This window comes from Sapajus apella, unplaced genomic scaffold (assembly GCF_009761245.1).
Source record: "Sapajus apella isolate SASKATOON/1434 unplaced genomic scaffold, GSC_monkey_1.0 scaffold196, whole genome shotgun sequence".
Taxonomy (NCBI): domain Eukaryota; kingdom Metazoa; phylum Chordata; class Mammalia; order Primates; family Cebidae; genus Sapajus; species Sapajus apella.
In genome coordinates this window covers 361,598-387,286 of record NW_022437136.1, presented here as the reverse complement: position 1 = coordinate 387,286, position 25,689 = coordinate 361,598, and the positions used below count along the sequence as shown (strand labels likewise).

At 46.8% G+C, this 25,689-nt stretch overlaps 1 protein-coding gene across 4 annotated transcripts in view; it reads right to left on the bottom strand.

Moving 5' to 3' along the window:
- Positions 1–18,989, bottom strand: part of MYH11 (myosin heavy chain 11) — a 154,066-nt gene extending 135,077 nt beyond the window's left edge. For 2 of the 4 annotated variants that reach the window (XM_032269630.1, XM_032269628.1), the window contains exon 1: positions 18,888–18,968. The gene's annotated coding sequence lies outside the window, so the exon portion shown is untranslated. Of the gene's footprint in view, positions 1–18,887 lie in introns of all 4 variants that reach the window. The other 2 variants (XM_032269627.1, XM_032269629.1) reach the window with 2 other exon arrangements.
- Positions 18,990–25,689: the final 6,700 nt, after the last annotated feature.

The window sequence follows — 25,689 nt, the reverse complement described above, 5'->3', positions numbered from 1 at the left end:
CTGCCTGGGTGATAGAGTGAGACTCTGTCTTAAAAACAAACAAAAGACCCAATGCATATCTATAGAATACAGCTCAGTAAAAGGAGAGAAATGATGCAGTAAAATAGCTGAATGTCAAAAGCATCACGCTCAGTGAAAGAAACCAGACCCCAAAGGCCACAGGCTGTATTATTCCTTCGATACGGAAAGCCGTTAGGCTAGGACAAAAGTAACTGCGGTTATTGCCGTTGAAAGTAATGGCGACTGGGTGCAATGGCTCACGCCTGTAATTCCAGCATCTTGGGAGGCGGAGGTGGGTGGATCACCTGAGGTCAGGAGTTCAAGATCAGCCTGGGCAACATGGTGAGACCCCATCTCTACTAAAAATACAAATATTAGTGGGGCATGGTGGCATGCACCTGTAGTCCCAGCTACTCAGGAGGGTGAGGTGAGAGAATCCCTTGAACTGAGGAAGTGGCGGTTACAGTGAGCTGAAATCACACCATTACACTCCAGCCTGGGCGACAGAGCCAGACTCCGTCTCAAAACAAACAAAACCAAAAAATGAAAGGAAAGTATTGGCAAAATAGAAAAGGCGTACCTATGGTGACAGGTAATCAAGTGCCGCCAGTGGATGTCGTGCGTGGTGGCTCACACCTAGGATCCCACTTTGGGAGGCTGAGGCAGCCGGATCACTTGAGGTCAGGAGTTCAAAATCAGCCTGACCAATGTGGTGAAACCCCTTCTCTGCTAAAAATACAAAAATTAGCCGGGCGTGGTGGTGCACACCTATAATCCCAGCCACTCAAGAAGCTGAGGCAGGAGAATCACTTGAATCCGGGAGGCGGAGGTTGCAGTGAGCTGAGACTACACCACTGCACTCCAGCCTGGGCGACAGAACGAGACTCTGTCTCAAAAAAATAAAAAAAGAATTGCTAGTGCAAGGAAAGGAACTGACTGGTAAGACACACAAAAGGCGTTTCAGGGTGATAAAAGCATTCCACGTGGTAACAGTGGTGCTTACAAGACTGTATACATTTCTCGAAACTCATTAAGAATGTTCTGTACCCCTGTAAGATAACTAAAGTGAACGATAATGTATTACAGAGCTTCAAAGAGCTAGAAGGAGGACACTGAATGTTCCCAACACAATGACATGGTAAATGTCATCACAGAAGAAGTAGCAAAATAAATAAATAAATAAAAGAAACAGTAAATGTTTGAGATGATGGGTATGCTAATTACTCTGATCTTATCTCCCCATATATTTTATGTATTAATACCAAAACATTACTAAGAGCTGGGCGCAGTGGCTCACACCTGCAATCCCAGCACTTTGGGAAGCTGATACAGGAGGATCCCTTGAGACCAAGAGTTCAAGACCAACCTGGGCAACATAAGGAGACTGTCCCTATACAAAAAATTAAAAATTAGCTGGGCATGGTGGCAGCTACTCAGGAGGTTCCAGCTACTCAGGAGGCTGAGGTGGAAAGATGGCTCGAGACCAGGAGGTCAAGGCTGCAGTGAGCGGTGATCACGCCACAGCACGCCAGCCTGAGTGACAAGAGCAAGACCCTGTCTCAAAAAAAACCAAAACTGGCCGGGCGCGGTGGCTCAAGCCTGTAATCCCAGCACTTTGGGAGGCCGAGGCGGGTGGATCACGAGGTCAAGAGATCGAGACCATCCTGGTCAACATGGTGAAACCCCGTCTCTACTAAAAATACAAAAAATTAGCTGGGCATGGTGGCACGTGCCTGTAATCCCAGCTACTCAGGAGGCTGAGGCAGGAGAATTGCCTGAACCCAGGAGGCGGAGGTTGCGGTGAGCCGAGATCGCGCCATTGTACTCCAGCCTGGGTAACAAGAGCGAAACTCCGTCTCAAAAAAACGAACAAACAAACAAACAAACAAAAACTATGAACGCCACGAACATGTATGATCATTTGTCAACTAAGAAATAAATTTTTAGCCAGGTGTGGTGGCTCATGCCTTTAATTCCAGCACTTTGGGAGGCTGAAGTGGGCAAATCACAAGGTCAGGAGTTCAAGACCAGTCTGGCCAATATTGTGAAACCCTGTCTCTACTAAAAATACAAAAATTAGCTGGGCGTGGTGGCAGATACCTACAATCCCAGCTGCTTGAGAGGCTGAGGCAGGAGAATTTCTTGAACCCAGGAGGTGGAGGTTGCAGTGAGCCAGGATGTCACCACTGCACTCCAGCCTGGTGACAGAGACTCTGTCTCAAATAAAAAAAAAAAGGAAAGAAATTTTTTAAGTTGAAAAAACTCACTCAAGCTGTACACTTAAAAACCTTGAATTTAAGTTAGTGAGTCTTATTTTATGTAGACTATACCTCAATAAAGTTTATTTAAATATTTATAATAAAATATTTATCCTCATTTTATATATTTGTGTGTACATTTCTAAAAGTCTAGAGAATTTCATACTAAAATATTGTACCAGGGTTCTAGCTGGTCAAATATGAGACAGTTTGAATATCAATAAGAAAAATAATTATATTTCCATCACCCCAACACCCCAAAAACAGTTGAAAGCCGAATATATTTAAATCTGTATGTTTGAAATGATTCTGTGGTTGTTGTTTGGGATGGAGTCTTGCTCTGTTGCCAGGCTGGAGTACAATCACTCAACCTCCGCCTCCCAGGTTCAAGCGATTCTCCTGCCTCAGCCTCCTGAGCAACTGGGATTACAGGCGCCTGCCACCACGTCCAGCTAATTTTTCTATTTTTAGTAGAGATGGAGATTCACCAAGTTGACCAGGCTGGTCTCAAACTCCTGACCTCAAGTGACCCACCAGCCTTGGCCTACGAAGTGCTGGGATGACAGGCATGAGCCACTACACCCAGCCCCAAGTATATTATTTTTATAAGTGGCACAGAAAGTCGGGGTGGGGTGTGTGATATAAAAATCTTGATTCTACCGCTTCCATACAAAGTGTTCCTTAGGATAACTAAACTGAAAAGGATGTCTCTCTTGATGGAAGATTAAGTCATCAAATGTTGTCTCTACATGGGAAGCCCATTGGTGGTGGGTCCTTGTTACCTGTCCTGTTATCCAGATGTGTTTATGAGGAGAGAGACAGAGATGACATGCTCTATAGGCCCATCCAGCCTCCTGTTCCCTACTCTGACCACAGCTGCAGGAGCAACCCCTTCCACCTGCCTCTGTTGGAGCCCAGAGAACTGAGTTGCTGGCTAAGTGAGGACATATGGTCACCAGGATCTATGTGTGCCTGACATCCTTCCTTCAGCAGAGAATTCACAACTCCTTTGAATTCACTAATAATTCCCACACTTGGTCCCCAAATCCCACAGAGACAAGTAAAGACCCATGTCCCACTATTGGACCCCCAGAGCTGAGTAGCCAACTCCTGAAACCCAACCTCTTGGGTGACGCAGATTTTTGCAAGACACAATGGGAGTGGCAGATATTTCAATACCTATTCTTTTTCTTTCAGGGCTGAACATAGTAATAAAATAACTAATTTAAAAAATCTGCAGCTGGGCGTGGTGGCTTATGCCTGTAATCCCAGCACTTTGGGAGGCCAAGGCATGGAGATCACCTGAGGTCAGGAGTTCGAGACCAGCCTGGGCAACATGGTGAAACCCTGTCTCTAATAAAAATAAAAAAAGTAGCCAGGCATGGTGGCAGATACCTGTAATCCCAGCTACTCAGGAGGCTGAGGCAGAAGAATCACTTGAACCTGGGAGGCAGAGGTTGCAGTGAGCCAAAGTTGAGCCATTGCACTCCAGCCTAGGCAGTAAGAGTGAAACTCGGTCTCAAACAAACAAACCTGGAAGCTGATTTGCTCAGAGGAGATTTTCTGCTGGGAGATTTGATATAGCAGCTGATGAAAAAAAGTGGTGGCTGGGCATGGTGGCTCATACCTGTAATCCTAGGACTTTGGGGAACCGAGGCAGGAAGACTGCTCGAGGTCTAGAGTTCTAGATCAGCCTGGCCAACATGGTGAAACCTTGTCTCTACTAAAAACACAAAAATGTTAGCCGGGTGTGGTGCTGTGCGCCTGTAACCCCACTACTCAGGAGTCTGAGGCACGAGGATCGCTTGAACCCGGGAGGCAGAGGTTGCAGTAAACTGAGATCGTGCCACTGCACTCCAGCCCAGGCAAAAAAAACAGACTTCATAAAAGGGGAAAAAAAAAAAAAAAAAACACCCCACAAAGAAAAGAAAAAAAAGTAGAGAAATGAGGAAATCCCATCTAAATCTGAACAATCACATATGCAGAAAGTGAAATAAACATCTGGTAGACAACATGCATCGTCTGATGCTTACCAATCCTCCTTCCTGAGGTCAGCAGTTCCAGGCCAGCCTTTTAAAGTCATTAATGAATCTGGCTTAGCTCAGAGTAAGACCAACCATTTCCTGGCCCTGACTCCACTTACCCTGTCTTAAAAAAGACTCCCTCCTACAGAGAAGAATTCCAGCAAATACATGAAGAAAAATTAAACTAGGATGTAACTGCCTATAAAACCCTAATAAAATAATGAGTCTTAAGGTGGGTACACTGGCTCATGCCTGTAATCCCAGCACTTTGAGAGGCCCAGGTAGGCATATCACCTGAGGTCAAGAGTTTGAGACCAACCAGCCTGATCAACATGGCAAAACGCTGTCTCTACTAAAAAATACAAAAATTAGCTGAGTATGGTGGTACATGCCTGTAATTCCAGCTACTCGGGAGGCTGAGGCAAGAGAATTACTTGAACCCAGAAGGCGGGGGTTGCAATGAGCTGAGATCATGCCAATGTACTCCAGCCTGGGTGACAGAGCAAGACTCTGCCTCAAAATAAATAAATAAATAAATAAATAAATAAATAAATAAATAAATAAATAACGGGTCTTGGCAAGGGCTACCAGTAATTGCTAAAACAATTAGACCAGTGTGGCTCACATTTCCCAATTCATTAGCTACTGCATCATTAGGACTGGGGTGGGGCCCAAGAATATGCATTTCTTTTTGTTTTTTTTTGAGATGGAGTTTCACTCTTGTTGCCCAGTCTGGAGTGCAATGGCACGTTCTTGGCTCACTGCAACCTCTGCCTCCTGGGTTCAAGCGATTTTCCTGCCTCAGCCTCCCAAGTAGCTGGGATTACAGGCATGTGCCACCATGCCTGGCTAATTTTGTATTTTTAGTAGAGATGGGGTTTCTCCATGTTGGTCAGGCTGGTCTCGAACTCCCACATTTCTAACCAGCTTCCAGGTGATGCTGATGATGCTGTTCTAGGGCCCCACCATAGAACCAACTGTAGTAGATGAAAAGCTGCCGTGGGATTTTTTAAGAGATGGGTCCACCTGACATCACCCGAATCTACTAATTAATCTTAACATCACGAAAAGAGAGCTGACTAGACATTATAAACATTACATGCCTTGCAGATGGCATGACATAGCAGGTGCCGATACCACGAATGACATATTCTTGCTAATAAGAAAAGGGGATGGAGGTGGAGGATGAAGGTGGTGCAGCCTCTGGACCTAACGCCTGTCTACAGAAAAGGCAAGGCACAGGAGAGCATGTTAAACAATGTGGTAATATCCCAAAGGTGGGCACTAGGACAAAAGACTGTTTTTTTGTTTTGTTTTGTTTTTAGACAGAGTCTCATGTTGTTGCTCAGGCTGGAGTACAATACAGGGAATCTCGGCTGGGTTCAAGCAATTCTTCTGCCGCAGTCTCCTGAGTAGCTGACATTACCGGCACATGCCACCACACCTGGCTAATGATTGTATTTTTAGTAGGGTCAGGGTTTCACCATGTTGACCAGGCTGGTCTTGAACTCCTCACTCAGGTGATCTGCCCATCTCAGCCTCTCAAAGTGCTGAGATTACAGGTGTCAGCCACCACATTCAGCCAGGACACTGTTTCTTTAACAAATAAAATTCAAACAAAAAGGAGTGGAACCTATAGATTAAAAAATCATTAAAAGAAAAGCGGCTGGCAGTGGCCCACGCATATAATCCCATAATTTGGGAGGCCAAGGCGGGAGGATTGCTTGAGCCCAGGAGTTCCAGACCAGCCTGGGCATTATAGCAAGACTATAAAATCATAACAAAACAGGCAGGCATGGTGATTTCTAAAAAATAATAAAAATAAAAATAAATACATTAACCAAGCATGGTGATGCATGCTTGTAGTCACAGCTACTAGGAGGCTAAGGCAGGAGGGGTGATTGAGCCCAGGAGTTTGAGGCTGTGGTGAGCTATGATTGCATCACTGCACTCCAGCCTGGGTGACAGGGTGAGGCCCTATCTCAAAAAAAAAAAAAAAAAAGAAAGAAAGAAAGAAAGAAAAAAGCCACAGAGAATGAGGACATTTCATAAACACAGGGCATTTTTCATTAACCTAGAAGATCTTTTTGAGCCTAAATAAAGTGCATGTTCATGGGTGCTGGCAAAATTTGATTGGCTGCCTCATCTTAAGAGACAAGATCACCTGCATTCATGAAAAGACACCCAGACTCTGCAATCAGATGCAAATTCAAATGTGACTCTGCCACTGCGGAATGCGTGCTTCTGGCCAACTCACGTAGCTCTCTGAGACTCAGATTTACTGTATGTTAATACGGGGGACATACTGGGTGCCCTACAGGGCTCCCATGAGCTGTAGATGAAACTGCTGATACCTAGCTTGTCTAACCCACAGCCCATAGGCAGTATACGCGGCCCAGCACATTCATAAACTTTCTTAAAACAGTGTGAGATTTTTTGTGGTTTTCTTTTTTAGTTCATCAGCTATCATTAGTGTTATTTTATGTGTGGCGTAAGACAATTCTTCTTTTTCTAATGTGGCCCAGGAAAGCCAAAAGATTGGACACCCCTGGTCCGGACCAAGTACCTTCTGCTTCTACACCCTTCCTCACTTCCCATGAATCTAAGCCACTTCACTCATTCCTAACCAACAGCATTTATGCCTGTTGGATGTTTTAATTATGTTTATTTCTGAACAGTCACAGTCACAGAAGTGTCTCGATTCGATGTGTCTTCTTCCTTTTTTTTTTTTTTCTGAGATGGAGTTTTGCTTTTGTCACCCAGGCTGGAGTACCATGGCGCGATCTCGGCTAATTGCAACCTCCACCTCCCGGGTTCAAGCGATTCTCCTGCCTCAGCCTTCCAAGCAGCTGGGATTACAGGCGCCCATCGCCACAATAGGCTAATTTTTTGTATTTTTACTAGAGACAGGGTCTCACCATGTTGGCCAGGCTGGTCTTGAACTCCTGACCTTGTGATCTGTCTACCTCAGCCTCCCAAAGTGCTGGGATTACAGGCATGAGCCACTGCACCTGACCTGATGTGTCTTCTTTTAATAGTGTAACCAAGGTTAGTTTAAACAGGCAGCAAAATAGGAAATGCAGCAAAGTATTCAGTAATTCTTTGATAATCTCTCATTTCTTAAGAAGATGTTGCAGTGATTGTGTGTGTATGAGACAGAGAGATACTTGAGGACATATAAGAGAAATGGGAGGGTGTGAAGATAAAATTAGATTGACCAGAAGTAGGCTGGGTGTGGTGGCTCACATCTGTAATCCCAGCACTTTGGGAGGCCGAGGCAGGCGGATCACCAGGTCAGGAGTTTGAGGCCAGCATGGCCAACGTGGTGAAACCTCATCTCTACTAAAAATACAAAAATGAGCTGGTAGAGGTGGTATGTGCCTGTAGCCCCAGCTACTTGGGAGGCTGAGGCAGGAGAATCACTGTAAACCGGGAGGTGGAGGTTGCAGTGAGCCAAGATCATACCATTGCACTCCAGCCTCAGTGACAGAGTCAGACTCTGACTCAAAAAAAAAAAAAAAAAAAAAAAAAAAAAAAAAAAAAAAAAAAAAAAAGAAGTGTCAGAGCTGGGACCCAAACCCAGGTCTCATTCTGGACCCTGTGTGGTTCTGCCTTTCATAGCAGGTGGGTGGGCTTGCCAGATGCCCATAAAGGAACCGATCCTTTAAGGCACCTGGCACAGTGCCTGACACATTACATACAAACACCCAAAATAGGAGTCGAATCAGATGAAGTAAACTACAGCTCCACACCACAAAAAAGGACATCTCACCACACACCCTTGAGCAAAAGAAGGTGGTCACAAAAAACATAGGCTCTGTGACTGTTTAACTGAGGTCCAAAACCAGGCAGAATCAGTCTATGGTACGAGCTCAGGAAAGGAATGAATGTGCTTTGAGGATGCAGTCATTGCAAGAATGTGATGGAGGCTGGCTAGGGTGGATGCTCTAGATCTGAACGCCAGCCCTATGAGTGTTCACTTTGTGAAAATTCATCAAACTGCTGGGCCAGTGTCATGACTCATGCCTGCAATCCCAGCACTTTGAGAAGCCAAGGTGGGAGGATCCCTTGAGCCCAGGAGTTTGAGACCAGCCTGGCCCACACAGCAAGACCCCTCTCTAAGAAAAAAATTTTTTAATTAGCTGGGTGGCAGACTGAGGTAGGAGGATCACTTGAGCCCAGGAGGCCGAGACCAGCCTAGCCAACATGGTGAAACCTTTTCTCTACCAAAAATACAAAAATTAGCTGGGTGTGGTGCTGTGCACCTGTAGTCCCAGCTACTCGGGAGGCTGAGGCAGGAGAATTGCTTGAACCCAGGAGGTGGAGGTTGCAGTGAGCTGTGATGATGCCACTGCACTCCAGCCTGGGTGACAGAATGAGACCCCATCTAAAATATATATATATTCTGTCAAAAATTCATCAAGCTGCACACCTGCGGTATTTGGATGTTTTTGGATGGATAGTATACTTCATTTTCCATCCTGCTTATCTTTAATCATGGTAAAATACAGCTAACATTCTCCATCTCAGCCATTTAAGTGCAAAGTTCAGTAGCATTAAGTATATTGATATTGTTGTCTAATAATGACGAGTTTGTGCAGTTGGTAGCCAATTATGTCCCAAGAGGGCTGGGAGAGTGTGTCATTTGTTTCAGGCACCATAACAAGTAAAGTGGCTTTTTTTTTTTTTTTTTTTTTTGAGACAAGGTCTCACTTTGTTGCCCAGACTGGAGTGCAGTGACATAATCTTAGCTCACTCCAGTCTCCAACCTCCAGGCTCAAGTGATCCTCCCACCTCAGCCTCCCAGATAGTTGGGACCACAGGCATCCGTCACCAAGCCCAGCTACTTTTTTTGTATTCTTTGTAGAGATGGGATTTCAAATGTTTCCCAGGCTGTTCTTGAAATCCTGACCTCAAGTGATCTACCTGCCTTGGTCTCCCAAAGTGCTGGGATTACAGGCATGAGCTTGTAGTGGGCTCTCATCTAATTACCATGTTGATGGGTTGCCTGAAAAGTCAGAAAAAATAGAAAAAAATACAATGGAAAAATAAAGGGATATGCACATCTCCATTGCCAGGGACCCTGTCTAACCTCGGACTTAGAAACACAAACAAGATCAAGTGCAAAGATTCAGTCTGCCCAAAAAAGGAGAGCTTGGAGCAAGCTGGCCTCCCGCGGCTTTGATGTCTCTGACAGTTAAGATGTGCAAAATCTGCTTTGGTCAAAAGAAATCAAGATGGGGAATAAGAAGCTTGGACTCTTGCTAGAATGGTGTTTTCCACAGCATGCTCCTTGGAACCCTAATCGCCTGAAATATCTGGGCTGGGGTGGAACCAGGGAGGTTGAGAAGCTCTTCAAACGGTGCTGCGGTCAAGGTCAAATCCATTTGGAAGGTGCTACACATTCCCTTTCCCTCATTAAGACACAAAACACACACCACGACGTTTAAGTCTCTGGCAGATCCAGAAACCTAAAAGCCCTTTTGCTCCTGTGATCCTTGGGTCCCCAAAACAAACATTTCACAGATTTGCGCTTGCGAAAATTCAGTGAGCCTGGCAAAGTAATAACACTAATACTAGTAATAATAGCTGCTAAGTCTTTTTTTTTTTTTTTTTTTTTTTTTGATACAGAGTCTCGCTCTGTCACCCAGGCTGGATGCAGTGGCATGATCTCAGCTCACTGCAACCTCCACCTCCTGATTGCAAGTATTTATTGTGCCTCAGCCGCCTGAGTAGCTGGGACCACAGGAGTGCATTACCAGGCCTGGCTAATTTTTGTACTTTTAGTAGAGATGGAGTTTCACTATTTTGGCCAAGCTGGTCTTGAACTCCTGGCCTCAAGCGATCCTCCCACCTCGGCCTCCCAAAGTGCTGGGATTACAGGCATAAGCCACCACACCTGGCCACAACCTCTGCACTGTGTCATTCTGCGTTGTGAGGGGGCGGTTCTGTGCATTGCGGGGTGTTCTCCAGCATCCCTGGCTTCTACCCACTTAATGCAAGTAGCACCCCTTCCCCCACTCATCACAATCAAAAATGTCTCCAGACACTGCTAGATGTCCCCCGGGGTGGCAAAAGTGTGCCCAGTTCAGAGCCACAGCGTTAGAATAAAAACAAGGCTGTTTTGGGAAAGGCAGTTAAAGCTGAGTGCAGCCGTCACTTAGTCAAACTCAACTTGGAATGCCGACTGCTGAAGGTCAGACGGGGGCAATGTGAACACATCAGACCAGAGACAGACCACCAGGTGGCCCAACCCCAGGGACATGGACACTCTCCACCCACCCTGGTGCACCTTCCCAAGCCTCCCTCCCTCCCATTGTCCATGTTCAAGGCCCTGCACCAGCTCCAATGGCTGAAAAAACATCTCTGAAATGATTACCCAGAACTGCTGACCACGAGGTACAGTTGACTCATTAAGGGCTGCTCTCCATTTTTTTTGGTGTAGGGAAGGCTCTCCCTTTATACGCCCAGGGTGGAGTGCAGTGGTGCAATCATAGCTCACTGCAGACTCAAATCATGGGCTCAAGGGATCCTGCCACCTCAGGTGTGGGCCACCATGCCTGGCTAATTTTATTTTTTGTGGAGATGGAGGTCTCGCTATATTGCCCAGGGTGGTCTCAAGCTCCTGGCCTCAAATGATCCTCCTGCCTTGGCCTCCCAAAGCTGTAGGATGACAGGCATGAGTGACTTCGTCCAACTTTCTCAAATGTTTTGATGAAAACAAATGACTCTGTCACCTTTGGCGTTAGTGATGGTTGACACATCTGAGTGTGTCAGCCCTGTTCACAGTCCTGTCCTGACCAACAACTACGTCATTCTTTTTTTTCTGAGACAGGGTTTAAGCTTTGTCACCCAGGCTAGAGTGAAGTGGCACGATCGATATGGGCTCACTGCAACCTCTGCCTCCCAGGCTCAAGCTGTCTTCCCACCTCAGTCCCCCAAGTAGCTGGGATCACAGGCACATACCACCATAGCCAGCTAATGCTTTAATTCTTGTATTTTTGGTAGAGACAGGGATGTCACTTTGTTGGCCAGGCTGGTCTCAAACTCCTGAGCTCAAGCGATCTGCCTGCCTCAGCCTCCCCAAGTGCTGAGATTACAGGCGTGAGGCACTGCACCCAGACTGCTTCATTTTTTGAGAACAAGCTATTCATTAGCCTCTGGAAGACCTTAGGATGTCGTGTCAAGTCTCAGCTCTGCCCCAAACTTGCTGGGTGACTCTGGACAAGTCACTCACCTTCTCTGGACCCTGTGTATTTCATTTAGGGAAAAGAAATCAATGGTGGGCTGGTCTGGCTCTACCATTTTATAGAACCTGTCTGTGACTCCCTGTCAAATGGCTGAAATTGGAGCAAAAGAGAATGTCAGGCTGCTTCCATTTGTTTTGCCTTCAGTTTCACTTTTCCCAGAGGAACTCAGGGGCAAACAGTCTTGCCCTGTCTGCTTCCGCATAAATAAAAAATAAATTAGGCCAGGCTCACACCTGTAATCCCAGAACTTTGGAAGGCTGAGGCAGGTGGATCACCTGAGGTCAGGAGTTCAAGACCAGACTGGCCAACATGAGGAAACCCCATCTCTACTAAAAATACAAAAATCAGCCGGGCGTGGTGGTGGGTGCCTGTCATCCCAGCTACTTTGGAGGCTGAGGAAGAAGAATCGCTTGAACCCAGGAGGTGGAGGTTATAGTGAGCTGAGATCGCACCACTGCACTCCAACCTGCATGACAAGAGCAAAACTGCAACTCGAAAATAAACAAATAAATAAATAAAAAGTAAATTGAATATCCCAGAGCCCAGAGAGTACAGGATTTGCACGTCACCTCGCCTGGTCAGCAGCTTCCCTCAGGATTTTACTGCCAAGCCATTGGCTCCAAGTTTTGGACCAGAGACACCAACCCAAATGTTTCTGGATATCAGGTAAGCAGTACAGAGTGACGGAGACCAGATGTTAGAGTACTGCTCATACTCTAAGTGCCACACAGGGTTCAGCATTGTGGCTCATGCCTGTAATTCCAGCACTTTGGGAGGCCGAGGCAGGCAGATCGCTTGAGCTCAGGAGTTCAAGACCAGCCTGGGGAACATGGTGAAACCCTGTCTCTACAAAAACTACAAAAATTAGCCAGGCATGGCTTCATATGCCTGTAGTTTCAGCTACTTGGGAGACTGAGGTGGGAAGATCACTTGAACCTGGATGGTAAAGGTTGCAGTGAGCAGAGATCGCACCACTGCACTCTAGCCTGGGTGACGAAAAAAAGAAAAATTATTGCTCATATTCTAAATGCCATGAAGGGCTGGGCACAGTGGCTCACACCTGTAATCCAAGCACTTTGGGAGGCCAAGCCAAGAGGATTGCTTGAATTAGGAGTTCTAGATTAACCTGGGGAGCACAGTGAGATCCCTTCTCTATTTCAAATGAATGAATGAATGAATGCCATGCAGGCAAAACAGAAGTTCTCTGAACCTGATCTGCAACACAATTCACCAGCTGGAAGGACCTCTGCAGTGGAAATCCTCATTCAATGCCGGGTCCAGGTTTGGGGAGGTGTTAAATGTATCTCAGGGAGAGGGACTGGGTAGCCTAAATGCACCTGCTTGGCAGGTCCCCAATTATCCCAAAAAGGCAGTTGAGAACTATTATTAATAACAACCACTGTATTTATTGGGCCTCTTGTACTCATCAGGTATCAGGCCAGACAGCTTCCTACAGAGACCATCTCACTATGTCTTGTAAGCGCTCTGTAAGGTGGCATTATCTGCTATTGCTATTTTCCTGCTAAGACAACTGAGGTCCTAGAAGGTAAATGCAAGGCCCCAGCTTATAAAATTTGGAGCCAGGAGTAGAATCCAGAATCTAACTCTAATATTCTGCTAAGAGTAAATGGACACGCAGTTTACTCTCAGCAGAAAGTCCCTTTCTTGCCCTTGACCCTACTGCACCATTTCCACCCTCCTCACACCATCCACATCCCCTGACCTCCCAAGGGCTTGTTCCCAAGAAAGCCTTGCCTCACTTTAACAGAATAAAAAGTATAGGTGGGCCGGGCGCAGTGGCTCATGCCTGTAATCCCAGCACTTTGGCAGGCGGAGGTGGGCAGATCACCTGAGGTTGGGAGTTCCAGACCAGCCTGACCAACATGGAGAAACCCCATCTCTACTAAAAATATAAAAAATTAGCTGGATGTGGTGGTACTTGTGTGTAATCCTGACTAATGGAGAGGCCAAGGCAGGAGAATCGCTTGAACCTGGGAGGTAGCAGTTGTGGTGAGCCAAGATCACACCACTGCACTCCAGCCTGGGCAACAAGAGTGAAACTCCGTCTCAAAATCACCAAAAAAAACAAAAAAAAAAAAAAAAAAAGTGAGTGGTGAACCTGTCACTTTGTTATTGCCTTGTGACATCTACTTAATCATTTCAATACCAATGGTTTCAAGTAACTTCAGAAAGAAGTTCTCTTACTGTATAACACTATTTATTTTCTCCTCCCAACCAAGAGAACCTGGTTGCTAAGAGTTACAGTACCCCTGTGAAGGATGCTTCTGGAAGTGAGCTAGGACTGATCATTTCCAGCCCTAAAAGCCCCACTGTGTTTTGTGTTTTACAATTCTGGCACACCACAGCTTAAAATAAATGGATACTCTCATATGTCATGGGTCCACAACCCTAGGGCTGCAGTACCCATCCATGCCCTGTTAGGAACCAGGCCAAGAGCAGGGGGGAACAGTAGGTGGGGGAGTGTCACCGCCTGAGCTCCGCCTCCTGTCAGATAAGCTGCAGCGTTAGATTCTCATGGGAGCCTGAACCCTGTTGTGAACTGCACGTGAGGGGGCTAGCTTTTGCAGATTCTCCCTGTGAGATCTAACTGATGCCTGATGATCTGAGGTGGGACAGCTTCACCCCAACACCAACCTCTGCACTCTACCCCAGGTGCTTGGAAAAAAAATTTTCTTCTACAAAATCAGTCCTTGGTGCCAAGAGGTTGGGGACTGCTGTCATATGTGACTGCAACAAGTTACAATTTGCAATGCCTTTATTTATTTATTTATTTATTTTGAGACAGAGTCTCACTTTGTTGCCCAGGCTGGAGTGCAGTGGTGTGATCTCGGCTCACTGCAACCTCAGCCTCCTGGGTTCAAGAGATTCTCATGCCTCAGTCTCCTGAGCAGCTGGGATTATAGGTGCCCACCACCATGCCGGCTAATTTTTGTATTTTTAGTAGAGACAGGGTTTAGCAGAGATCATGTTGGCCAGGCTGGTCTCGAACTGCTGATCTCAGGTGATCCACCTGCCTCAGCCTCCCGAAGGGCTGAGATTATAGGCATGGGCCACCGCACCTGGCCTGCAATATCTTTAGACAGTCATTTGCAGTATCTATTAATTTTAGATATGCATGCCCTTTAACTTGGCAATGGAATTGCTGGGAATTTATCCTACAGATAAATTCACATAATTAGACAAAAAGTCCACAGCTGAAAGAGTGGCATTATCTATTATTTCCACTTTCTTGCTAAAACTATCAAGGTCTTAAAAGGTAAATGCAAGGCCCTCACTTGTACCAGTTGGAGCCAGGATTATAATCCAGATCTGTTTGAAACCTAATTGACTCACAGATGGCATTAGCGATGTTTGATACACCTGAATGTTCCAGCCCTATTCACAGTCCTGTCCTGACCAACAACTCTCTGCTTCATCCTTTGAGCACAAACAAGCTATTTGTTAGCCTGTGGAAGACCTTAGGACTTCAGGTTACAAGTCTCAGCTTTGCCCAAAACTCGCTGGGTGACTCTCGGCAAGTCAACTGCTTGCCCTTTCTGGGCCTTGTATTTTTCAGCCTAGTACAGTAAATTTCTATGCCCCTCACTATTTTTTTTTTTATTTTGATACAGAGTCTTACTCTGTTGCCCAGGCTGGAGTACAGTGATACAATCATGACCCACCGCAGCCTTGACCTCCTGGGCTCAAGTGATCCTCCTGCCTCAGCCTCCTGAATAACTGGGACTACAGGTGCATGCCACCATGCCCAGCTAATTTTTTAAAATTTTTTTGTAGAGAGGGTACCTTGCTGTGTTTCCCAGTCTGGTCTCAAACTCCTGACTTCAAGGCATCCTCCCATCTTAGCCTCCCGAAATGCCAGGATTACCAATGTGACTTGCCATACCTGACCTCTACAGCTCTTTCCTAGCAACTCTGATGGGAGTTGTTCCTCCTGAACCCCTGAAACCCTGATACAAGTCACAGATTCTGAGCCCCCCTTTCAGCCACTGTGAGCGCTTCTTCGTCTGTCCTCAGATCACATACAAGGTTTCCTTCATATTCTTGCCTGGCTTTCTCTAAACTCAATCTTTCCTCCACTGTGTGGCCAGGGTTAAATGCTGAAAGGTTAGGGGTGGTGGGAGAAGACATAGAAAGCAAAAAGTGCACCCCTTAAAGTATGCCAGCAAGACCCTAAATAAGCCAGGCATCTGGCTCATGCCTGTGATCCCAGCACTTTGGGAGACCAAGGAAGGTGGATGATTTGAAGTCAGGAGTTCGAGACCAGCCTGGCCAACATGGTGAAACCCCATCTCTACTAAAACTACAAAAATTAGCCAGTCATGGTGGTGGGTGCCTGTAATCCCAACTACTCAGGAGGCTGAGGCCCAAGAATTGCTTGAATCCAGGAGGTGGAGGTTGCAGTGAGCCAAGATCATACCACTGCACTCCAGCCTGGGTGACAGAGCAAGATTCCATCTCAAAATAAATAAATAAAAATTTAAAAACTAAACAAATATAACTGGAGTTTGCAATCTTCTCAATCCAGGTAAGGAACTGTGGTTTAATAGAATAAGATTATAATCAACACTTTCAGCCCAAATGGAAATGGGGTTGATGAGATCACAGGGAAGAAAATTAAGTAAAATTTCTCCTTTAAAGGGCACACAATTTAGGCTTCCCAGTTCTGCCAAAAACTAGCTGTGCCATACCGAGTGAACATCTTGAACCCTCTGGTGGTGTTTGCTATAAATAACCACCTACTGAAGTTTACCAGGGGCCAGGAACGGTGCTAAACGTCCATACACGCTAGCTCATCAAATCCTCCCACGAGGTCATCTGTTAAACTCTGGAGTTAAAAAACTGGAGATGTATAGAGTCTAGTTGTCCTCACTGGTTGGCTAAGCTATCCTAAGCAAGTTATTCACACTCCACATTTGTAAAATAAAGCCAGTTATAATAACAGTGTCTACTCTAAATGTTTGTTATGAAGACTTACAATATCCACCAAGGGCTTAGCATCCTGCCAGGCAAAAATGCCCAACCAACATTTGTTATTCTCATGAGCCCCATTTCCCAGATGAGAAAGTGAGGTTTGGGGAGGCGATGTAGATGATTTCTAAATTTGCTTATGACCTCCAATGATTCTAGTGGATTGAAAATTGAACTTGGCCTTCAAGAAAAATCTACTATGTATCTACTTTTGGAATTACATGCTTGTGCCTAGAACATAAAACCCACCTGTTTGGATTGAAGCACCGTGGAAAGGAGACAATTCTCCCCACCCCCCAACCCAAAAAGTCAAACTTCTGAATAAGAGGGGGTAGGAAAAAAGGATCCCACTTTTCTCCCAAATGTCTTCTCCTTGGGGCTTCTCCACTAGTTCTTGAATGGGTGAGGGACACGGTAGAGAAGTCCCCAGGGACCAACAGGGCTGCAGTGCAAGGTTGGGTAACTGACGAGGGGGCCGGGATGGCCTCATGGAAAACGCTTCCATAAATGGGCATGTTTGCCTCAATCTCAGCCCTCCCACAAAAAAGTAATGATAACAAATCCATAGCAAATACCTTGTACGGAATAACACATCTATTTCAGACATGATAATAAAAAAACATGGCAAGCCCGGTGGCTTCTTGAACCACCAGCTAGTTCATGTTCTGGACTCTCGGGATGGCAGCCCATCTGCGGTCACTGGTTTCAACTAGATCACCCACCCCCTGACCAGGGGACAAATAGTGCCTTTTATTTTAAATGTGCAAAAGGTCAGTTTATGTTTTCTTCAAAGGAGATGATAAACATTTACTTTGTTGGAAGCATTTAGTCTTAACAGAAACCTGACCCCAACAAGTTTGTGTCCGTGGTAAAAAAAAAAAAAAAAAAAAAAAAAAAAGAAAGATGGTGGGGTCAAGGGTATGATCGTGGACTCAAACAGACCCGGGAATGGGTTCTGCCACTTACTGGCTGCATGACACTTTACCTCCCTGAGCCTCAGCTGCCTTGTGTACTAAACAGGCTTCAGAATGCCTTTCTCATGAAGTTGCTGCAAGGATCAAATGAGATAAATTAAATGTTGCAACAGTGTGTGGCACTGAACTGTTCCATCAACGGTAGCTATCTCAATGGGAAAACATCAATTTTCCAACAAAATTCCCTATCTTATTTCACACCTGCTACCTAATGACTTTCAGTTCAGCGTCTTCGAGTTCCCTCTCTAAACAAGCCTAAAGTAGTATCGTTAAGTAAATCAAAGAAACAAAAAGAAAAAAACGATGCAAAGCAGTTTACTAAGAGCCTGCCTTCTTTTCTCCAACCCTGGACAGTTCACAACTTAATCTCTCAGTTCTTCTTACTGCAACTAAATACTCCCGGTCTTGGGTTTCTAAATATTTTCTTTTACTTCTTGACAAGCATGGTTTTGAATGGTACCTTTTCTCAAGTGGCAAAATCCCTACCAGACCCTGTGCTGGGAGAAAACTTACAACAGGCGGTAGCCACACTTTCTCTTGTTTTAGCCACCTGGTTGGGCACGAGAGCAGCATGGACACAGGTGGCTCTGTGGGAAATTCCATTGTAATCTTATCTAATGCACCTGCAGATCATAGAAGCAAATGGAGACTTTGGAGCCCACCTGGGTATTGGGGGCCCTTGGGGTCGACCTGGGTCAGGTTTTGTTTTTTTTTAATTTGGAGAAGATTTAAAAAGTAGACTGTAATAAACTGGATCATAACCAGCCTTATCTCCCAGGGGTTCTCAACATTTACCTCCCCTAAACTGATGAAAAACCCTTCTGCTAAGCCTATACCCTTGTGTTTTTAACGGATTCAACGCATTATCAACACAACTGCGCAGGTCAAATCCACTAGGAGCCTCACTTCGCCCATCTGTGATAGCAAGTGACTTAGTGAAGTTCAGCTGCGCTTTCTTTGGTGCCTAGAATAAAAGTGGGATGCCTGATTGTCTACACTGGAGCCCTGAGATTTCCAAGGGAGCCTATCTCCTAGATTAGCCTCAAAACAAGAATCACCCAGGACTGCTGATTTTTTTTTTTTAAGGGGAGTTTTTCTGGGGATTCTAGAGTTGGGAACTGGAATTGGGTCCAGGCACTGGTATTGTTAGTAAGCACCACCAAAATGGTACTTCTCACTGGCAACCTTGAGAAATACTGTTTGGGGAAAGTCTAGGGTAATCTAGGATGATAGGGCAGAGAGAATCCCAAATCACAATTCTGCCTCTACCAGGGTCCTTGCAAGGTTGACAACAGGGACTCCTAAGCGCACCCCAACCCCTGTAGAATACCCTATAGGACTTTTAGCCCCCCTCACACCCAATCTACCCCCAGAAGGACCACTACTACTTACAGATCTCCAACTGGGAGCTAGTGGAGAGGAACCGGATGGCGAGCTCGGAACCTACGCACCTCCCAGGCCGGGGCGGCCAAATCTCCCTGCGCGTCTCGGACGCCTCTCTTTATAGACCCGGAGCTGCCCACGGGTGGGAAAGGGGAGGAGACCGAAGGGGTGGAGTTGGGGAGGGTCCCTCGCGGCCCCTCGTCGCGCCCCCTGCAGGGCACACCCGGCGGGAGCACAAGGGGTTAGAGTGCTCAGGACAAGGGCGCACAGAACAGGTGCGCACAGGGATAGGGGTCTCACTCCCGGCCCCGGGGCGGTCGCAGAGACTCCGGAGGGTCGAGCAGGCAGCGTCTCTGCGGGATGCTTGAGAATGTCTTCCCTGAGTCGGTTCCAGCCGCAGAGGCTTTAACCTCTTCCTCTCTGAGCCAGGGCTGTGGTGGATCTGACTTGACACCTCCCACCCCACTTCCCATTTTATTGGCATCGCACTGTCTGGAAAGAGGGCCGGCTGTGCTGCGTGAAGGGTAGGGAAAGGGGATTTCTTGAACTTTGCAAAGTGCAAGACAGGAGGCCCCCACCCTTGCTGGGAAGTGCAGGAAGGGGAAGTTTTTACTTTTCCCAACTTGCCATCTCCACCTCTACCCACACCACCATGACCCAAATACAAATAAAAATTAAAAATAAGCCCACTGTGGTTATTTCAGCTACCCCCCTCCCCTGTGTGACATTCAATAGCTGCATGACCTTGGGCAAGTCACTTCACTTCTCTGAGCCTCGGTGTTCGCAGCTGGAAAACGGGGGAAGGCGGTGTCGGTGGTAATTACGTAATTTGCAAGGTGCAAATGTCAAGATCCAAGGAGAAAGTGGATGAGCCCCCAGAGCCTGCACGTTCCCTTCAACTGCTGCCCCTCCCCAAGGATTCCTCGCCTAAAGTGCACAGTCCTCTGCCTCCGTCTCTCCATCTCAGCGCCACTCTCCTCTGCCCCGGGTTGGTCCCAGTCTGTGTGAGTCTCTCTCCTGTGACTGACACCGTCTCGCCATCACCGCCTCTCTCGCTCTGTCTCTGCCACTGTCTCCGCATGTCACTCTGATCATTGCTGTCTCCCGCTCTATCTTTTGTCTCGTCCCTCTCGCTGTCTCTAGATCTGTCGATGTCTCTGTCTCTCCCTCGCGTCTCACTGTCTCTGGTCTATGCCTCTTGCTCTCCATTCCTCCCGCAAGTCTCACTCCTATCTCTGCGCGCTCTCTCTCTCCCTCTCTCTGTTTCTCAGGCTCTCCGTCTTCTCTCCGTCCCTCTCCCCTCCTGTCCACGCACGCACACACAGGCCATAAAAGGTAGTCGAGGCGGTGGGCTGGCCCCGCGCCAGGCCGGGGACCCGCGGGCAGCCAGGGCGCTCTGCTCCCCGCGCGGCACCGGCTCCTCCGAGGTTCCCGGGCCGGGCCGGGCAGGGCCGGTCCCCTCCCCGGGCGAGGCGGGAGCAGCGGGCGGGAGACAACCCAAAAAGGGCAGGCGCGGGCTCCTTCCTGCAGGAATTCCCAGCGCCGCATACCAGCCCGGGGCTGCCCGCTCCCCCTGACTAAATATGGTGCCTAGCGGCCTCCCTATGCGCCTGGCGCGGGGGAGGGGCCCTTCACGCAGCCACGGGCCGCTGTGGCTCTGCGGGGAGCAAAGGGGACCCGGTCTGCGTGGGGCAGGCCCGGAAGGGGGAAGCCCCCAGTCCCACGTGAGTTTCTGCTGCTTCAGGCCAGAGGGTCTGGAGACAGGGTTAAAGTTGGGCAGACCCCTGCTGGGCTCTGTGCTTAGCAGTGGCCCTTAGTCTACAACCCCTCCTCTTGCAACAGGGTGGAGAGGATGCGGTGGGGGGTTCTTTAATAACCCCGTGGTTGCAGGTGAGAAAACCGAGTCCCCGCAGGGGTAAAGGGATTTGCCCAAGCTCTCACTGGGACAGTCATGGATTGGTGCTGGCACTGGAACCTTTCTGATGACACCATTCACTTCCAGAGAGGAGACATTAAGGGGATGTGCCCAGACAAACTGGCCTTGAGGCCCAGGGCAGGTCTGTGAGAATAGATGTCTGGGTTCGAATCTGTCAGTGCTGCTTTCTACCTATTTGGCCATGGGCAAGTAACTTTGCCTCTCCATGCCTCAGTTTCCCTACCTGTAAGATGGGAAGAGCATCAGCTACTTCCTGGCCTTTCTGTAAGCAGTCCTTGAGTTGATCCATGTAAAATGACCACAGTTCACTGCTTGAGGTTAGCTGCTACTATTTGCAACAAACATGAAACCTACTAGAGGGGCACTTGGTCTTGGGGACATAAAGAGGGGGCTCTTTCCCTGCAGGCTCCCAGGCCCCTCTGCATCTCAGAGCTCTGCATCTCAGACCCTCTTGGGTCCTTCTTCCTCCTCCCAACCTCAAGCTCATCTGGTTTTCACTCTGGAAACTCCTGAGCCTGGCCCTCACCCTGCAACAGGCCTAAATCCGACTCAAGAACAGCCTGCATTTAGCTGGCGGGAGAAGTGAGGAGTAAAGCTCTTAGAAAATGATGAATGAGCTGCTCCCCACATGCTTTTAACATCTACGCTGTAAAAGGAGTGGAAATCGTCCCTGCATTATTAGCACAGCAATGATGTGGAGCAGAGAAGTAAGGGAAGGGGGAAAATTGCAGTCAGTCATCCCCTTCCCATCCTGGAAAGAGAATGCAGGGCAGGCTGTCGGAATCTAACTTGCTGGCCTGGAAGTAAAAAGTAGTATTCATTCCACAGGCGTGAATATTGTACTTCCAAAGGGTTCCATTTGATTCTTTAAAGAACTTGCTAGTAGCTTTTAAAAGAGAACAGTTACAATGTAATTAACAATTGGGGACTTTGTAACAAACACTCGATTTTACTTCATTCTCTCAGGTACTGCTTGTAACAACCCTTTATTAAAAATTAGCCAGCCAGGTGTGGTGGCTGGCGCCTGTAATTCCAGCACTTTGGGAGGCTGAAGCGGGTGGATCACTTGAGGTCTCAAGTTCGAGACCAGCCTAGTCAACACAGTGAACCCCCCCCCCACCTCTACTAAAAATACAAAAATTAGCAGCAGGGCATGGTGGCTCATGCCTGTAATTTCAGCACTTTGGGAGGCCAGGGCGAGTGGGTCACCTAAAGTCAGGAGTTCCAGACCAGCCTAAAATGGTGAAATCCCACCGCTACTAAAAATACAAAAAATTAGCTGGGCACGGTGCCCAGTGACTGTAATCCCAGCTACTTGGGAGGTTGAGGCAGGAGAATCCCTTGAACCCAGGAGGTGGACGTTGCAGTGAGCCAAAGTCTCGCCACTGCACTCCAGCCTGGGCAACAAGAGTAAAACTCTGCCTCACATAAAATAGCTGGGCGTGTGGCGTGCACCTATAGTCCCAGCTACTCAGGAGGCTGAGGCAGAAGAATCACTTGAACCTGGGAGGTAGAGGTTGCAGTGAGCTGAGATTGTGCCACTGCATTCCAGCCTGGGTGACAGAGCAAAACTCCATCTCACAAAAACAAACAAACAAAAAACTCAAGTAGCCAAGGCCAAGTATGGTGGCTTACGGCTGTAATCCCAGTACTTTGGGAGGCCAAGGTGGGAGGATTGCCTGAGCTCAGAAGTCTGAGACCAACCTGGCCAACAGAGTGAAACCCCATCTCTACAAAAAATACAAAAATTCAGGGCCACCATTCCCTGGAGCTCCGGTTTTCAGCTTTCCAGGCTACCTTGTAGCAATTTGAACTTGCCGGTCATCAGTTTCTGCTGGGTTTCAAAGATCCAGGAGAAGCCTAGTGTTGTGTCAAGACGAAAATGGACCCAACACAGAAGTTTAATCTGACCTTCATTCCGGAGTCTTCACAAGTGGTCACCGAAGAAACTTACCCGGACGATTCAGGGGCCTCTCAAAACTTCTCTGAGACATTGATAAAGAACCTTAGTAAGCTGACTCTCAATGCCAGTACTGAATTCTCTTCCCCTCTGCCAGAGGGTTCACTCCATCAGCAGTCTACAGGAGCAGCAATCCTCAGGGAAATCGAAGGTGACTTGCCTTACAGGAGGAGAGGGGTAAGAACATTGCTGTCTGTGAAGAGAGAAAGGCTGGCAAGACTCAGATACATGTTATTACTTGGCAGAGGTCCTAGGCAGCCTGAAAGAACACTAACGAACACTGGGCTTAAGGCAGTTAAGGATGCATTAAGAAGAGATACGTTCAAATATCCCTGCAGCTTCTGCAAGTCTAGCGGATGGGATCCTTCTGAGAATGCTAGAATGGGGAATTACAACACCAAGCCACTTCAGCCATAAACCTATTCTTGCCCCTTTTTTTCTTGCTGGTAATTTTATATAGCAGGCCGAGAAAGCTACTCTCTGCTCGTATGGATTATACACCAATAATTTTAATAATGAGTTCGAGGTTGTATTTTTCTTATATCTTTTTCCCTACTATGATGCTAGTAATTTATAGGGATCTGTGCAGTTTGAATATATTTGGATAACTTTAGCTCTACTGTTTGATTTGACCCAAAGAAGCCAGGAGCATATAGGTATTCCCATGTGTTATAGAAGCCCAAAGTCAGTGAGGTGAAACCCAGCAACAAGAAATTGAAGCAAAGATACTTGTGGATAAAGAAAGCATTAGCTAGTTTGGTTAGAGCATAATAATTAGATTTTCTGGCTTACAAAAATTTGGGTTGCAGTAAGAGCAAAGTTTATGCTATTTTTACAGTTTTCAGTCCAAAAAGGTGTTACTATAGAAACAATAAAGTTGACATTTGATTACCTTTTAAAAAAAAAAAAAAAAAAATTCAGGTGTGGGGGTGGGCACCTGTAATCCCAGCTACTCAGAAGGATGAGGTGAGAGGATCACTTCAGCCTGGGAGGCAGAGGTTGCAATGAGCTGAGATTGTGCCATTGTACTCCAGCCTGGTGCCAGACTAAGACCTTATCTTGGAGGGAAAAAAAATTAAAGTAGCCAGCCTGGGCAACATGGTGAGATCCTATCTCTATAAATAAATAAATAGCAGCAGGGCACAGTCTAGCCTGTAGTTCCAGCTAGTAGGGAGGCTGAGGAAGGAGGATCTCTTGAGCCTGGAAGGTTTAGGCTGCAGTGAACTATGATTGCACCACTGCATTCCAGCCTGGGTGACAGAGCAAGTCTGAAAAAAATAAAATATGCACTGTAATCCCCACCACACCCCCATTTTGTCGTTGAGAATCTCCAATTTGGAGACGTTAAATAACGTGGCAGTGGTGGGACAGGAATTCCAACCCCAGGCTTTCTGACAGCCCACAGTTTAAAGTAGACAGAAGTCCGAGTTTTTTAAACCCAGATCTTTTAAGCACCAATCAAGCAGCTCTGAGATTGTCAGTAAACCTCTCTGAGCCCGTTCTCTGAAGGAAAAGCAAAGATGATCAGATTCTTTGCCTCAAGTACCTTTCTGATTGTTAAATATGACAGCACATGTGAAGGCCTTTATGAACCATCTCTGACCTTTCTGGTACACTCTGGAAGCAGGCAGGGACAGTAAGCTCACCAAACAGTCACTCAATAGATACCTGTCCAATGCATGAAATTCTGATGTTTGAATCTTCAAAAGTGCATTATTATCATTAAATCAGATGTTTGTTTTATTTCTCATGGCTCAAAGGTCAGTTCTTTTAAGACGGAGGAGGCAGTAGCTACTTTTTAAAATGTCACTTTGACTGAGCGCTGTCAAGTAATTTTCCTTGGCGTATCTTTTCTGTGAAGGGCTGTTTAATGGGAGTTTCCATGAATTCGTGAAACAAGACAGCCAAGGGGAAATTTCTCTCTTATAGTCATTTTATGCTATTGGATTTAAAAAGCCCCACAGTGGCTGGGCAGGCCTGTAATCCCAGTACTTTGGGAGGCTGCAGTGGAAGAATCACTTGAGCCCAGGAGTTTGAGATCAGCCTAGGCAACACAGCAACATCTCTCTCTCTACAAAATAATAATAATTATTATCAGCAGTCGAGCATGGTGGTATATGCCTGTAGAACCAACTACTCAGGAGAGTGAAGTGGGAGGATTGTTTGAGTCGCGGAGTTTGAGGCTGCAGTGAACTGTGATCCTACCAGTGCACTCTAGCCAGGGCAAGAAAGCAAGACCCGACCTCAAAAACAAAACAAAACAAAACCATAAAGTGTGATCCCTTACAATTTTTAGTGATATCGAAGATTGGGTCTGAGTGTGGTTTACTCCTGCATGAGCCTCAAGATTTAATAATTTTTGGCTGGGTGGAGTGGCTCATGGCTGTAATCCCAGCACTTTCGGAGGCCAAGGTACATGGAACACCTGAGGTCAGGAGTTTGAGACCAGCCTGACCAACATGGTAAAACCCTGTCACAACTAAAATTACAAAAATTGGCCGGCGTGGTGGTGCACACCTGTGCACACCAGCTACTTGGGAGGCTGAGACAGAATTGCTTGAACCCAGGAGGCAGAGGTTGCAGTGAACCAAGATTGCACCACTGCACTCCAGCCTCGGCTACAGAGAGAGACTCCATCTCAAAAAAAAAAAAAAGAAGATTTACTAATTTCAAAGTGCATCAGCCCAAGCAGATAGTCTAAAGTAGATCTGGCCCAAGATCTATGAATAAAGAACATCATTCCTGACCACAAGCATGCCCAGCTCCAACTCTTGCACAAAACCACCTTTGTTTCACTCATAATGGCCCCCACGATGGACCTCACACTTCTCCCGATACTAGACTGCATTGTATAGTAACCTGCAATGCTCTTTCCTTCATCACCGGTTTCCAACTCTGATGTCACGATTTGGTTC